Source organism: Sceloporus undulatus, chromosome 2, assembly GCF_019175285.1.
Source record: "Sceloporus undulatus isolate JIND9_A2432 ecotype Alabama chromosome 2, SceUnd_v1.1, whole genome shotgun sequence".
Lineage (NCBI taxonomy): Eukaryota > Metazoa > Chordata > Lepidosauria > Squamata > Phrynosomatidae > Sceloporus > Sceloporus undulatus.
The window spans coordinates 78,392,228-78,402,283 of record NC_056523.1 but is presented as its reverse complement, the minus strand read 5'-3'; the positions used below and the strand labels follow the sequence as shown (position 1 = coordinate 78,402,283).

General features: G+C 47.1%; 1 protein-coding gene across 1 annotated transcript in view; it reads right to left on the bottom strand.

Moving 5' to 3' along the window:
• Positions 1 to 9,721, bottom strand: part of CAMKV (CaM kinase like vesicle associated) — a 101,291-nt gene extending 91,570 nt beyond the window's left edge. The window contains exon 1 of the mRNA XM_042449674.1: positions 9,481 to 9,721. The gene's annotated coding sequence lies outside the window, so the exon portion shown is untranslated. The remainder of the gene's footprint in view (positions 1 to 9,480) is intronic.
• Between the last annotated feature and the right edge of the window lie 335 nt (positions 9,722 to 10,056).

Genomic DNA, 10,056 nt, shown 5'->3' with positions numbered 1-10,056 from the left:
CCAGGCTCTGGCGCCTGTATTTTGCAGCTAGTCATCACTATAGTAGGCCCACTGAATAAATAACATTTGACTCATCGTTCAACTGGGTTTTCTCTTGCTGCGAATGTAGCCAGAACAAATCCTCTACAGTCAATAGCCATGCACCCACAATGGCTAGAAATAAACAAACACAACCACCACACTGGGGCTACAGTTCCCACCATTCCCTAACCAGTATGGGGATTCTGGGAGTGAGAGTCCCCAAAAGTAACCTTTCTGAGTATGTAAAGGGATCTTGTAGCATCTTTGAGACTAACTTCAGTGCTACAAGATCCCTTTGCATACTAATCTTCCATACTAAGGAGATTATGACAATGGCAAAAAAGACGGGAGCATCTCGTCAACATTGTGCAATAATGCGGAAATTATTACCCGACATCATGCAACACTACAATTATCCCATGAATAAAGAGGAATTCTAGCGCTGGTTTTTATTAACAGGGATTTTCCATGAATAAAAAGTAGTGCTAGAATTCCTCTTTATTCACAGGATAATCATGGTGTCATGTGAAAATCTCCGCGTTATTGCATAATACCACTATGATGCCTTCTTTTTTGCCGGTGTGATAATCTCCAATCACAGCTATATCTTTTTATTTTCTGAGTAAGGCACTGCACCACTGTTTCATTTCTCTACAACAGCGTGCCTTCCTCTGTCTCATCTTAAACTGTGTTAGACTCTTCTCCAGATTCCAAGGAGAGTACAACAGATTAAGATCATTTCCCTCACTGGTTGTACTGTTGGTCACTACTACTGATTGTTTGGGGGGGGGTCTTAAATATATTTTGTAAACTGCCTGAAGGCATTTGACTTGGGGCAGTATGAAATTATTTCTTACTTCAATGTATTTTTCATCTGAGGACATTTTGGACAGTTCATGCGGCCTGCATATGGTCTTGGGGCAGAAGACTGGTCCCAGACCCACCATGGATGCCACACCCTTGATTTAAATGTATTTAAATTATTAGGCTAATTGTTGTTGTTATTGTGTGCCTTCAAGTTGCTTCCAATTTCTAGTGACTGAACCTATCATAGCATTTTCTTGGCAAGTTTCTTCAGAGGGGGTTTGCTGTTGTCATCCTCTGGTCACCCAGTGGGTTTCCATAGCTGAGCAGGGATTCGAACCCTGATCTTCCAGTGTCCTAGTACAACCCTCAGACATTTACACCATGCTGATAGTCTACCAGAACAGCCCCAGAAACGGAGTACAGTATATGCCTCATTTGAGGACCAGCCCAGAAGAATACAGACAGCCCAATCTCAGAAGGATATAGAGAGGCTCACTCCTGAGGTGCCAACTCCATAGTGTGAAGAACTGTACAGAGCAATACTGTGCATGGAACAGAGGTGGACGGTACCAGCAGAGGGACCACCAGCACCACTGATCTTCAAGGTAAATAAGTAGAGACATGAGCAAAACACTTCTCCCTACTGATACTTCCTTCTCTTCCAAACAAGATACCAACAGTTGTCCCCCAGTTGCCTCCATCTGGTCCTCTACTAGGCTGGAGACAGGAGACAGGTTTTAAGAGAGTCCAGAGTCATTTTTGAGAGGCATTGCTTTTCACAGTGTAACACTGTACATGCAATTCTTCTAACCCACTCTCTCACTGCTGATCAAATCTGCTTTCAAAACAATAGAAGAACCTTGATACCCACCAGCAGAAGAGGGATGCAAATAAGCATTTTCTATTTCTAGCTCCTTTCAATGGACTGAAAAGGATTCTTTGCTGTCTTTGCCTAGAATCTGTTCCTCAGCTACAGCATGTCATCCCAAAAAAGGAACTCTGTGGAGACACCCAGCAAACCATAATGCAGTGTTTCTCTTAGGCGCCTTGGGGAAAGATGCCCTGATATCATGAAAAATAATAACAAGATTTGAGGTATGGGTTTGGAATTTAAAAGAAATGGGAGGGAGAACCACTAATTCCTGTCCTCTGCAGAAGGAGATCAGTAGACGCAGAAAGTGTGCTTTGACCCACAGTGGCCTCACTGTGTGGTCAGAGGTTGTTGTTGTGTGACTTCAAGTACTTTCCAACTTCTGGTAACACTAAAGCAAACCTATCACAGGGGTTTCTTGGCAGGATTTGTTCAGAAGGGGTTTGCTTTTGCCTTCCTCTCAGAGAATGTGATGTGCCCACGATCACCTACTGGTATTCTATGGCTGAGCAGGAATTTGAACGGTGGTCTCCAGAGTCATAGTTCAACAATCAAACCACTATGCCATGCTAGCAGAGGTCCTCCCTACCAATTACTTTTTTCATGGCTTTCATGTGGACAACTTCTCCTTAGAGGATGCCCCTTGTCGTTTATGTCATTGGCAGGAGTGGCTAACTAAAAATCAGATATAGAGGCATCACTCTGAGGTGACATGCCAGAGAAGGATCTCTATCCAGTGAGACGGTACACCCAGAGGGACTGGTGAGGCTACAGGGTAAGCGAGAAAGGTCCCTTTCAAGGTGGGGTGGGCGATGCCTTCAGATCTCAGAAGTGGTCTGGGCAGGTGGCTAAGTCCCTCCACCTTCACCAGTGACACCACACAGTGATGCCACTGATCAGAAATCATTCAATAGGTCTTGGCACCAAAGTAAATCAATCCTTTGTCAGAAGGAGTCCAGTTTCAAATAAATAAACCGTAACATATAAACAGAGTGAGCTGCTGAAAAGTACCAAGTACACTGAGCTACACTGTGGTCTCCAGAGTGGTTAGTTGACTTCCTTCAACTAACATCTTGGATATGCTAGAGTTTCTTTTCCCCAACATAGCCTCCCAGCCTCTGAACTCAAATTCCACTGTGCATGGAGAAATATAATAGAGTGCTTGAGGGAAAACATGCTATTATTTTTCAAAATCCAGGTTTTGTTTGTTTGTTTATTTCATTTGTATGCTGCCTTTCTTCCCAGAGGGACCCAAGGCAGCTCACAGATAAAAACATTTTAAAATTTCAAAACAAACAAACAAATAAAATAAAAAATAAAAACAATTAAAATCATCCACACACAATATAAAATCACATAAAAATATACAAAAGTTAAAAGCATAACTAAAACCCACCCGCTCCATAAAAAACAATCTGATATGAATTATATATCAAATATCTACTTAAATAAAAATGTCTTGGCTTGCCAACGAAAAGCAAGCAGGGAGTGGGCCATCCTAGCATCCTGTGGAAGGCATTCCAGAGGGTGGGAGCAGCCACCAAGAAGGCTCGCTCTCGTGTCCTCACCAAGTGAGCCTGTGATCTTGGCAGGACCGAGAGAAAGCCTTCTTCTGAAGATCTTAGGACTCTGGCTGGTGCTTATGGGGGGATATGGTCTCTCAAACAGTCTGGGCCTAAGCCATATAGGGCTTTATAGGTCATGGCCAGCACTTTGAATTGTGCCAGAAATGAACCAGTAGCCAATGAAGCTGTTTCAACAAGGGAGTTATGCTCCCTGAAACTGGCCCCAGTCAGCATTCTGGTGCAGCATTTTGCACCTGCTGGAGTTTCCAAATAGTTACCAAATTCATATATGAGCAGGAGTGAATTATTACCATCACCACCACAACCACCATCAATATCTTGTCTTTACCCCAGAACAAGGTGTTATGATCTTGTGCCTTTTCTGATCTGTCAGGTAGTTGCATTCAAGGTTGCTGAAATGCAGGAAAAAACTAGAATGGATCCTCACACTGAATTCTCTCAGCAAAATCATCTGGGCTAATAATGCAAAAAAGTGCATTGCTGGGAATATAGACACAGGCCCGAGGGTCCAGCCTTGGTACTTGTCTGAACTTTTGCATAAGGATAAAAAACTCACAACTTACACTCTCTGCCCTTCTTTTCCGTGACTGAGCTTCTTATGTGACTTCTATCATTAGTTAGTTTTTAGATCCACTGATATGTTGCCTTCCCTCTAATGAACCTGCAGACTATATTTGCACAACAACCCTGTGTAGGGAGAGGCAGGATATAAATAAATATTTATTATTATTATGCAGTAGAATTAAGTATGAGAGAGAGATGGCAAAAGACCAAAGGACCAACTCTAACTTATGGCTAAGTAAAGCCTAAAAATCTGGTTCTCCAAAGTCCAGACCCAGGACTCTAACACCATACATGCTCCCTAACATGAGACTCCATAAAATAAGCTGCACATTCTTTTATGCTCATTGTCATATGCTTGCACTGTGGATTCTGATGGACAGATCAGTCTATTTCCAGACTACATCAGTTTTACATTTGATCATTCATAAGTCCATTTTGTCCCATTCCCACACAAGTCTACAAGCTTTAAAAAAGAACACCACAAAATGCATTTTAATTGAACCCCTGACAAAATATTTTTTAAAATACATTTTGGCTTATAGTATGCATTTTTGAGCTGAGAATAGTTCTCAAAACTCAGAGAAGTGTACAGTCTAAAGGGGAAATCCTATTTTTTTTCCAGAGCCTGGAAAAGTCACGTTTTAAGACTTCAAGCCCCTGAATCAGCCAGGCAACATGGGCAATGGTCCTCAAGGCTGGGGCATCCTGGGAGTTGTAATCCAAACAGTAACATTTCCAAACTCTGGTTCTGTGGCACTTATTAGTCTTGGAACTGCAAGTTAAGTAGGTTTAATTAAAAACAAACAAACAATCCCAACAAAAACCCAGACCGTATGAAATCCTTCAGCATTTCTAACTATGGATAGTTGGTGAATTCTGTTCATGTAACTACATGGGTTTTAAATGCAGATAAATATTCACATATTTCATGGCATACTGATGCTAGCTCTACAACACTAGTAGTTTGTTCAGGCATGTTTATCAAATAAGTGGGTTTTATGTATTACTAAACAAGGGTAAGATGGGGAGAATATATTTTATATTATTTTTAAAATAGCATTTGTTGTTATTGCTATGCAACCATTTAAGGTTTTCTAAGACCAATTCATAATGCGTCTGAGGAGGTAGACTGAAGTCTACATAAACTCATGCTGCCAATTTCTTTCTTTCAGTTAGTCTCAAAGGTGCTACAAGAGCTCTCTACGTACTGATTCTACAGACTAACATGACTATATATTTGAATTCTACTCATAACAAACATAATAAGCTTTAACCCTTCAGATTTTCTTATCTTCAACTCCCAGAGGTCTGTATCGGTTTGTCCAACAGCAAGGGATTATAGCAAGTGCAGCCTAAAACATCTGGGCCCCTTACCACGCCTTAGGTGTTTAATTGTTGTTGTTGTGTGCCTTCAAGTTGTCTCCACCTTAGTTTTCTTGGCAAGATTTGCTCAGAGAGGCTTGCCACTGCCTTCTTCTGAGACTGAGAGAGTGTAACTTGCCCAGAATCACCCAATGAGCTTCCATGGCCAAGCAGAGATTTGAACCTTGGTCTCCCAGAGCCCTAGTCCTACGTTCAAACCACTACATTTGTAATACAAAGTTTCTTTTAAAAGTTATCCTGAACAGGATGGTTTCTGGACATTTAACTGAACGATGGAAATGGAAAGCCCAAAATCCTGACAATGACTAGAGACCAAAATGCCCAATGGGGAATAGCAGAAGCTCAGGAAGTGCTCACTGGTTGCTCTCTCTGGGAACCAAAGAAATCTCCAAGCATCCCGGGATTCAATCAATGTAATGTGCAAACCAGTCAGCGACAGCCTTGAACAGCCAGCTGTAAGGAACGTTTTACTCAGTGGTCTTTGGATTATAGATATCCTTGTCCTTTTTGTGTGGGAGGTGGTGGTGGTGGTGGTAGTGGATAAGGATACTTTGTTTCTGGTGTGTAACTGCAATGAAGAGTGGAAAAGGAAATATTAAAGACAGCCCTTCCTTTCAAGCAGTAGCTGTTCTCTTTATCAGCATGGAAGCATCTGTCTATTATAATGTTTTGATAAAATGCAAAGTTTATTTGCATAGACTGCTTAATGTGCTAATTGAAAAAGCTGAGGATCAGTCAACTCATTTGTTTTAATTGGTTCAGGGCTCTACTGATAACAAGAGTGGCACCTGACATGAACAGTTGTTGGGATCCACTTTCCTCGGTGGCCCCATGTGAGGCCAGTGGCAGGTCCTGACATTTGTTCATCCCAAGAGTGGCCCCAGGGCCCTTCAGGTGTCCACTACATAAGCGGCAGAAAGGATGGCTAAGGGTCAGGGAGAGTAGGAATTATAATCCAGCAACATTTAAGGAGAAAGCAGATTCTGCACCCCAAAATATGGATGACGGGTGACTTCTCCTCTCACCTTCACTTACCACCAGTTCAATGAATAAGTGTTAGTATTGTGGCAGTAGCCAATATGAATCTAAGGAAGGCAGCAAATGCTTTTTGTTTTCGTTCCAGATTGTTTCGGTTCCTTTTTCAAACAGGAATGCGATTCAGTTTTTGGGAAGCTAAGGTGCACTGACTAACTTTAAATAGACTTTGTAACAACCTCAGCCCTCATCCCCCCCCCCCAGCAGAGTTCATGAGTTACAGTGGTTTCCAGAGTGTGTAGTTGTTTGTGTGACTATGACTCTGGAGATCAGGGTTCCAATTCTGCCTCAGCCATAGAAATCCACTGGGTGACCTCAGGCAAGTCACTCTCACTCAGCCTCAGAGGAAGGCAATGTCAAACCTCCTGCCAAGAAAATCCTGTGACAGGTTCACCATAAATTGGAAAGGACTTGAAAGCACGCATCAAACAACAACCAAAACACACACACACACACACAGGCTGTAGGCCTATGGATTAAAACCTGTTCTTTTGTCATTTTAACTGATCCGCTGTCTGGCTCCTGAGCGATCTGGCCATGAAATGGATATAACTTGACGCAGATGTCATGCTGAAGTTGTTTTTAGTGGAGGCTACTTTTGCCTTGCCTGGCTAGCCTTAGTCCAAAAAGCCCTGGTGGAAATGAAAGCCGGGGTCATTGGAATACACGATCAGCCTAGTGTAATTTGAAAAGAAAATGTGCAGATGAGAAAAGTACTCATGAGGAGAGCTCAGAAGCAGTTTTACCAGATTCCTGGTAAGTCATATTTTTTCCCTATCCCAAGTTTCAGCAGGTGTTTGGACACAAAACGGCCCTCCTTCCTCTTCCTTCTCCACCAGGATGGGTGAAGAATGGAGCTTTCTTGTTGCTACTCCTTTCTGGCAGATGAGCTCCAAAGCCCAGCATCCCCAGCAGCTTCTGTTCCTTCCTCAGGGGAGTCTTTAACCTGGGCTGCATCCACACTGGAGAAATAACCCGGTTTGGCACTGCTCTAAGTGCCCTGGCTCAAGGCTATGGAATTCTGGGAATTGGAGTTTGTTGTGGGGTCCAGAGCAGAGCTCCACTTCCCAGAATTCCATAGCCTTGAGCCAGGGCACTTAGAACGGTGCCAAACTGGGTTATTTCTCCAGTGTGGATGCAGCCCTGGATTGGAATCAGCATGGAACAGTTCGGCTGTGCATCCACACTGTAGAAATACTCCGGTTTGGCATAGATTGCCATAGTCTTGAGCCATGGCTGTTGAAGCAGGGCCAAACCGGGGTTATTTCTGCAGTGCGGATGCAGCTCTCATCTCTTCTTTTCATTCCTCTTCCCGCCGAAACCCGCAATTAAGACCGACTTCTTTTGTGGTGACATTTTGGGTTGTCATGGAAATGAGCGCAAGAGTGCGAGTGGAAAGGCAGGGAAGAAGAAGAAGTATTTATATGAGGGAGAAGAGAGAGAGAGAGAGAAGGAAGGAGAAGGAAAGGCATAAAACCGCAAAAGATGCCACTTTGGGGGAAAGGAAAAGGGACCCCAAAGTGTGGTGGCTCTTTGGGCCTTAGGTGGCTGGGGAGAGGTGGGCAGGCCGCCTTTCTGAACAGACCCCCACCTTCCCCTCAGGACGCCCCTTTGGCCATTTGTCCACGCGGAGAAAGTAATGCCGCCTGGGAATCACAGCATCGTAGAGTTGGAAAAGACCCCGAGGGCCATTCAGTCCAATCCTATTCTGCCACGCAGGAACTCTCAGTCAAAGCATCCCCTGGGACAGATGGCCATCCAGCCTCTGCTTAGAGACCTCCAAGGAGGAAGACTCCACTACTCTCCGAGGAAGGAGGGTGTCCCACTGTCGAACAGCCCTGACTGTCAGGAGGTTCCTCCGAATGTTGAGGAGGAATCTCTTTTCTTGCCGCTTGCATCCATTGTTCCGGGTCCTGTTCTCTGGAGCAGCAGAAAACAAGCTTGCTCCCTCCTCAGTATGCCATCCCTTCAAGGATTTAAACAGGGCTAATGAAAGACTTCTTCCTTCCGGTAGAAAGCGAGGAGAAGGGTCCCAGCTCGGTGGGGCGGAAAGGGGGAGCCACTCCGGAGTGGAGCCTGTGGGGAGGTTGAGCCCTAACCCCCCAAGACCCCCAGGGGCACGCCCTGCCTTTCCAGAGGCAGCCAAGCGCCCCTCTTCCAAAGGCAGCCAAGCGCCCCTCTTCCGAAACCCGAGCCTCTTCCTAGGGTTTTGTCTTGTGGGTTTTTCGGGCCCTGATGGGGCCACGTTTCCCAAGAGTTTGTTCCTGAGGCCTGGCGGGCCTCGTCCTCCTGGGGCTGAGGAAAGCCACCCTGGACCCGGGCTCCATCCCCCGAGGGAGGGCCAGTCCTCTTGGCCGCTGAGGGAAGGAGGCAGCCAGCCTTAAAAGAGCAACTTTCGCGCCTCTCTCACCCCGCCAGAGAGAGTCCCTTTTGGGGGACAAAGGCGGGACAGACCTCCCTTAAATAACGACATCCTCCTCCTCCTCCTCCAGTGCCAGGTCCAGGCGCCTTCTCTCCTCTCCCCTTCTTTATCTTCTGAGCCACACAGCCAGGAGAGAGCTTTGCGCGCCCTCCCAGGCGCTGCTTGCCACTCGCTGACAGGCTGCGTCCGCACTGCAGAGATAACCCGCTTTCCCTGCCCTGGCTCCGCGCTGCGGGGAGTTTGTCCAGAGCGGAGCGAGGCTCACTTCTTCTCCAGGAAGGCCAAGGCAGGGCTTCGGGCTCCCAGCAGCGCCATCACTCCCTTCGCCTGTTTTGTGCGGCGCCTTTTTAGCTTGGAAGCCCGAGGGCAGGGGACCCTCTGAAGAACTCTCTGGGGGCGGCTCCGGGAGCCCTTGGGGCCGAAGAACGAGGGAGAAGGACCGCAAATAGATAACCAAGAAGTAAACGAGCGAAGCCAAGCTACAAACGCTCAGCAGAGGCTGTATCCACACTGGAGGAATAACCCGGTTTGGCAGCGCTTTAACTCTGGGTCCCCCAGCAAACTCCAACTCCCAGAATTCCATAGCTTTGAGCCAGGGCAGCGAAAGCGGGGCTAAACCGGGGTTATTTCTCCAGCCACACACTCGTGCTTCTTAAGTCGGGCTCCGAATGGCGGACATTGTAGCCCCCCTCCTGGACCAGAGGGACGAGGCTGGATGGAGGGCGACGTGTCCTGGACAAGGAGGACCCTGGTCACCCGGCGCCTCCCCGCAGCAAGGCAGAGGGGCTTACCTGCAAAGCGGCTCCGGCCGCGGGATGGAGGGCTGCTGCGGCGGGGGGCTGGTTCCGCTCTCGGTCTGTGTGTGTCTGTCTCTGGGGTCCCTCCCGAGGAGGGGGAGCCGGGGCTGGGGCCGGGGCTCACTGGGGGTCCGGGCAGGGAGCCGTCGAGCGCAAGGACGGCGGCGCCCAGAGGCCCGGCTGCTCCGCGTCTCCAGGCAAGTTGAGCATCTCACTGACTGGAGTTCCGATGTGGGAAAGTTAGCAGGGAGGGGGAGGGCCGGGACACGCCCAGGAGGGGCGTGGTCACCAGCCAATGACGTCATCCCGAACTTTAGGCCCCGCCCACCCTTTTGGGGGGAAGCGTTGGGCCCCGCTGGGGGATGCTCTCCGCTGGAGACAAGCAAGGAGCCGGAGGTCCCCCCTCGGCCCCAGGGAGGGAGGGCAAGGCACCGCAACAATGGAGGGACGAGACAAAAGTAAAAGCTAACATGGCACTTGAGAGTCAAGAAAAATGCAGCACGTTACAAAATAACAGCTAAAAGACTCCTATCAAGGTAGATGTGGGAATTCCTCCTGGACAGAAGGCTG